The following is a 6,594-nucleotide window of genomic DNA, read 5'->3' on the forward strand; positions in this document are numbered from 1 at the left end:
CCTGCTTCACCATGGCCTTCACCACGGGCTGCAGGGGGATCTCTGCTCCGGTGCCTGGAGCTCCTCCTCCCCCTCCATCTGCACTGACCTTGGTGTCTGCGGAGTTTCTTACATCTTCTCACTCCTCTCTCCAGCTGCAAAAGCTCTCTCTCTCTAAGTGTTTTTCTTCTTCTTAAATATGTTATCACAGAGGCGCTGATTGGCTTGGCCTTGGCCAGCAGCGGGCCCGTCTTAGAGCCGGCTGGCATTGGCTCTATCAGACACAGGGGAAGCTTCTAGCAGCTTCTCACAGAAGCCACCCCTGTAGCCCCACCGCTACCAAAACCTTGCCACACAAACCCAACACACAGCCCCTTTCACTTCAGACAGGCTCTCCCTGTGCTGTAGCCCAGTGCTAAAACAAAAAAATATTTTGAGCTATTTGGAAATTGCAGATTTACCTTAGCTCGTGCTTTTCAGAGAAATGTTACCTGGTTGAGTGAAGTTTCTTTTATGGAGGGAGACAGGGAGAGGTAAAAGATTCAGCATAATGAGTATCTTAAATGTGATCAGTAACAGGAAGAAAGGGGGTGAGGTTGTCTGCTGTTTTTCTTTATTCTTATAAAAGAAGAAAGACTGCATGTATTTGTTATGTGTAGCTTTTTAAAAGTTGTGTTATTTTTTCTTTTGCATAGCCCTTTCTGGATTGCTGTAGGTAGTAGAAAAATTAGAAGGATTATGATACAATGATAAAAAGAAAGTAAAAACTGAGTAATTGATAGGGAAGGTATTTTTGCAAGACAATTTTAAAACTGAGTTAGAATGGTTATTTAACTCAACTGCCTAACAGCCAGTTTGGAGGACATATTCCTTAGCATTACTCTTTCAATTAAAAGAATTTATTGTTCTGCAGTTCTTCAAAAAGCAGGAAAGATAAAAATTGACATTACTCATTTTTCTTTTACAAGGAACAAGTAGAAAATTGCAGCGTTTTAGGAAAAGTTATTCAGTCTTTTCCTATGCTTTGTTAAAAAGTATAACATCTCTTTTTTTCTTTTTGGGGTCACCTTGAAGATTATCATAGGACTTTTGTGCAGCTTAATTAATATTTGTAAAACACTCTATAGCATCATGTGAAAATGGAAGTAAAGTTCTATTAGAGATGAGGTGCTTCTTCAGTGCTGCCAGTCTGGACCTTGTTATAATTCCCATACTTAAAAGAGAAATATTAAATAAAATGCTTTACATATGCATTTAAAATTCATTATACTTTCTAAGGTATTTTTATTGAAACAAAAATATTATCCTGCCATCTCCTTTAACACAGCACAGTAAAATAATAATGTTGAAATGTTGACCTCACTGTATCCATAGCAGCAGATTTTATTCTCATAAACACAGGATTAAGTATTCAATGCAGGCTTCAGAAGAAAACACTGGAGAAAACATTTTTCTTTTAACATATAATTAAACTCTTTAGTTAAAATCTGCTTGTAAGGAAGAAAGCTCATACCTAAACGTCTCCTGTAATAGCACAGAAAAAAAAAAAGCATAAAGCTAATTGCAAAGTAAATTGCTTCTTGTTTTATGTATTATAGGAGTTTGGGTGGGCTTTTCCTTGCCATTGAATGCAAACTAAAGCTTTCAATATGTGAGACTAGAATAAATTTGTGTCAGCACCATGCTCAATTAAGTTTCTATAGAATACTTGTCTGTGTCACTGTCTCCAAAATTAAAAAGGAAGAGGGGAAAGGCACCTTCTTTGATTTCACAGTCTGAAGTGTAAGGGAGGGCCCTCCTGCTAGGCGAAGGTCTGCCCCGTACAGCACCGCTGAAGGGCTACTTACCACCCTGACAGCTTTGAACCGCTGATATGTTTACCAATTCTTTTCACATATTAACTGAAATATTTCGCCATTCCACATCTGTGACAGGAATGGATAGTGTTTCCCTATCTGATAAGTTGTGGGACGGGCAATGGGGGAGAGAGAGAGAGAGAGCACGGGAGAGCACTGTGGGGACAAACTGAAAGGATGCCAAAATGAATGACATTTTATCTTCAGTGCATCCCCTGGATAAGAGACAAGAAGGATCCTACAGGGAACTAAAGAATAGTAAAAAGAGGTTTGGGGGTTTTTTAATTCCTTTGGTAGTGACTGTTCTGTGAACTGAATGACATAAGCGTCCTGAGAACAAAAACAGTTTCTTGTCCTGTAATTAATAACTGCATCATCAAGAATGTGCTAGGGCTCAAATTGAGCTTGAGCAGGGAGCTGAGCATTGACAGGTCTGAATGGGTTTTAGAATACTTCATTTTTCAAATACTGTTTCAATATAGTTTTAAGGTATATTGCTGCCTTGATAGTTGTATATGCAAGGCATTCACAAGATTTGTCTCATGCCTACAAGTATATGGCAACCTGAAATTATTTCTGGTTAAATTAATTTTATGATGTGGAAATTAGTAATTTCACACAGATTTATTCAATTGTATGTGACTAGTTTTTAAATTCCATTACAGCTCTAACTCACGCTTATTTTGGTTTGGACTAAGTATTTGTCCATTTTTTGGATGACATCAATCTAACAAAATAATCCTAGTATTTAGCCTGACTATGCCTCAGTTTCTTTATCTGAAGATAACAGTAATCCCCTCATCAGTGAGGGATTTGAAGTTTTCTGCATCAACATTTGGAAGAAATTTTCAGATCCTTGAATGAAAGAGGCAGGGAATTTAAGTTGTTATTCAATTGAGACACAATGTAAAAGGGATAGTAATTTGTTTCCAAATCCATTTTCAGTGAAATCCAAGAAGAAAGATTTTTAACAAGAATAACGATGGAACTAGAATTAATTGATGGAATTACAGGCTAATATGCTGAACTAATTAAGCCAGCAAAGAGTTCCGTTTACGTTTGCCAAAGATTCTCTCTGAGTTAAAGATATCGAGTACATCATCAAATGAGAGAAGTGAAAATATGAAGCATAGGTTAATCTTTAAAACAGAGTGGGTGAAAGGGTCCAAAGGCAAGTGCTGAAGTCAAATATTTACCACTGCAATTTAATTTTCCACTTTGAAACCCCAGAGATAATTAGAATTATTCTCATTTGTCTCCCATGTCAGCATGATTTAGGATTCTACTCAATGTGCAAAGAAAAAAAAAAGTACATGTTGAAGGGAATTACAACAACAATCTGTGTCACAGAGTGCAAAACCAGAAAATGCTACATACGAAATCATCACAAGGTGATGGATCCGGTATCTGGGCTGTTCTCCGGACAGCTGTGTGGAAAGTGAAGCTCTGTAAAGAATCAGCGCACCGTCAGAGCTGGTTTAGTTCCTGGCCAGACATCCAGAATTGAAAAGAACATTTCAGCAGCTGCCAAAAAATAACAATGTCCTAGTCAAAGCTCCTTGCTTCTTGGCAGTCATGTTCTCCTCACAGAGACCTGGGGGGGGTTGGCATGGGAGCCTCTACTGCGGGTTTTCCAAATGTGAGAACTCCGAGTGCCTGGCGGCTCTCATGGCTGCTCTGCAATGCGGGAGCAGAATGAGGTCTGCTTCATGCTTCGCACCTTGCTTCATTCCCCATGGTTACTGGCATCATACAGCTAGAATATGGCATAGCTAAAGGAAAAAAAATCAACATTCGGTTTATCCTATAAAACTACTGTATACATTTTATTATAATATAATGTGTAGTGTATTAATTAGCTCTGTTACATTCTTACGAGTCCACTACCAAGTGGAGTAATACCAACTATTTCAAAACTGCTCTAAAGAACAACTATAACTGTGAAGAAATCCAGGTGGGTTTTTTTTTCCCCAGTGTCCTGACTGGTCTTATCCCCCAGGAACTCTGTGGCTCGTAATTCAGAACCCAGCATCACTGCTGCTACATTGCAAATCTTGTGTATGGGCAAAGAGGAAACACAAGTCGTATTTAAAGCCAAAAATTTATTGTTAGTGTAACTGAAATCTTAGCCTAATCCACAAATCATTATTAATCCAGGTCTAATTATTATGGGAAAAGAAAGAATACTTTTATGCAGAAAAAGTTTAATTAATAGCAATAGTGATAATACAGTTAAAATTATTTTATACACTCTATGTTTACTCCACCTGTGTAACGCTCATACTTCCACTGCTCCCCTGGGTCTGAAGGTCAGTGGTTTCATGCTGATGTCTGTGTGTGTCAGGAGCTGTTAGGGCATCATTGCATCCAGAGTCCTGGGCCAGGAGGAATATGGTGTTGATGTTTTCTTCTCCCTCACTCTAGAATTCATTTGGGGTGATTTTTACATGTTTATGTTTTATGTTTATATGTTTAACACACTTTTACACCTTGCTCTTTCTTCATGGGTTTGCAGTTCCGTGTTACATCTAAATTCAATATATATGGTATTTTCCATGTGGTAAGTACTTGGTTTTAGTTCTCTTTGTTACCCATGAAAACTCTTTTTGTCCAGCATGAGGTCTGCAAGTCTTTAACTGACGGTGACTCGGTTGTAGCTGTGGGGTCTCCAGCACCAGGGATGTGCCCCATCCCTCCGGGCCCATGCCTGTACTCCTCCGCTGCCTCCTGAGCCTCCACTTGTCAAGGCCTCTTCTGTCCTGCCCAGACTGCATTTCTCCACACTGCGTCAGTATCTATCAGTTGTGATTTCTTCTTGGCAGTAGGGAATTGATTGGACATTTTCATCTGCTTCAAAATCTGAACGCGCACGCAGCAAAAAGCTTGACGAAAGGAGTGCATCCTGCATGTAGACGATGGAAGTTCCTTGTTTCCTGGTGGAGTGCTGTACGAAATCATTGGTCACATGCTGTGTATTTGGCTGAGATTCCCAGAGGCGGGCTGATTCTCCTCATCTGGAAAGCTCCATGAAGAGGATTGCCCTTCCACCTGCAAGGCACGGTTTCCCCATGTCAGGTGTGAGGGAACGTCCTTTCCCCAAAGATGATACACTGAGATGTCCCAGTGGTTTCTCGTAAATACCAAGAAGAAACACAACATTCACTGGCATAAAAAAATGCCAACAAAGGTCCTAGCAGCAGGAAAAACTGATTTAATTGGGTGGGGTGTCACAGAATGAAGCAAAAAATGCTGGTCATATTTACTTAAAAAAGGGAAAATTTCTAATTGCTCAACTTTGAAGCTTCAGGGCTTGGAAGGCGGGTACTCACCTACCTGTGTATAAACACAGTTATGCTCCACAGTGAGGAGATAAAGAAAAAAGGCAGAGGATATTGTTAAGGGAAAGAAAAAGCTTTTGATTCTATGTGTTGATGATACACAGAACAGAATAACAAGTATCGGCCTTAGAAGCGAAACATGGCTGGTTTAAAGGAAATTAGGATAATAAAGTGGAGTGGGGGTGGCAGGCTTGTAGGAATGCTGTAGGTCTCCAAACAGATATCTCAGAAGACAGATGATAGATGATAGGACTAATGATTGGTTAATGAGGATGAATAGATGCAATAAAGACATAATCCTATTGCTGTAGGGAAATAATAATGGCATTTTGTGTTAACAGTGACATGAGTTTCTTTCCTGATTCTGAGTTCAGTTATACAGACTAGAGCTGAAATGAACTTGTAAAATCGAAACTCCATCAGCAAAGGAAAGTGAAGGAGGCATTTCAGATCTACTGATTCTGTGGGCCATACACAAAGTAAAGACTCATTTGAAACCAAATTTCTACAGAAACAGATTTCGTACAGTTTTGTAATATTTCTTTAAAGACAATCTTTTATGAAGTGATTTTCTACTTAGGCTTAGAAAGCAAAGGCAGTGAAAATACATACTACTTCTGAAGAAGTGCTAGCTTTTATCTTGCCAGATGGAAAAAATGAATAAAAATCCCTCCTTCTACAAAATTCAGCATGACTAGAGTAACAGCTATATTCTAAATCAGGATAAAGATGCAACGATTTTCTGTTACTTGATCAGTTACTGAAGTAAACACAAGGTGTGTAACGGGCTGCAAATAGGTATGTAGTGAACATAATTAAAACCAGACTTGAGTTGACAGGCTCAGGAACTTATCTCCTTGGAATGTATTTCTGACTATTATTTATTATGATCTGTCACCACGATGTCCCTGTGAAGAAGACGGCCCAGGCCGGCTGTGCTGGATGCTCTTTACTCACTACTGAAAATACAGCCCTTCCTCCACGTTTTCAATTTAAAACGCAGCAGATACCGGATCCAGCGTCACTCAAAACGAACCCATTGCAGAGAGCAGCATTTATTGCTTAACACGTGGCTCGCTTCACCTTCTTTCAGCGGTTTCCATGGAAATTCCGGCTCCTCCGCCTGGGCCCGGTGACCTGTCAAACCTCCAGCCCCTCCACGGCCCGGCGCTACAGGCCCTCCCCCGCTCTGGCAGGCCCGCTCGGGTGCCCCGACAAGGGAACGCCAGTCCAGGCCTCCGCAGGGGCTCTGCCCGGCTCCGGGGCGGACGGGCCCCCGGGTGCGGTTCCAGCGCCGGGCGGTGCCTCTCGCCTCAGGGAACTGCCCGAGCGGCGGGAAGGGCGCGCGCGCCCGATCTCCGCTTCGCCTCCTCCGGGCCACCGTAGTCACCGGGGGACGCGGAGGCGCGCGGGGGCTGTTG

The 6,594-nt window shown here is 41.1% G+C and overlaps 1 long non-coding RNA gene across 2 annotated transcripts; it reads right to left on the bottom strand.

Annotated features, from left to right (window-relative positions):
* Positions 1 to 1,242: 1,242 nt before the first annotated feature.
* On the bottom strand, positions 1,243 to 6,543 carry LOC129202831 (uncharacterized). Of its 2 annotated transcripts, XR_008575856.1 has the most exons (3): positions 6,257 to 6,543; positions 4,103 to 4,883; positions 1,243 to 3,607 (listed from the first exon to the last, which is right to left on the bottom strand). It is a non-coding gene; the product is annotated as an uncharacterized LOC129202831 (long non-coding RNA). The 2 variants fall into 2 exon arrangements; XR_008575852.1 differs by having other exon boundaries at positions 4,103 to 6,543.
* Between the last annotated feature and the right edge of the window lie 51 nt (positions 6,544 to 6,594).

Source organism: Grus americana, chromosome 1, assembly GCF_028858705.1.
Source record: "Grus americana isolate bGruAme1 chromosome 1, bGruAme1.mat, whole genome shotgun sequence".
Classification (NCBI taxonomy): domain Eukaryota; kingdom Metazoa; phylum Chordata; class Aves; order Gruiformes; family Gruidae; genus Grus; species Grus americana.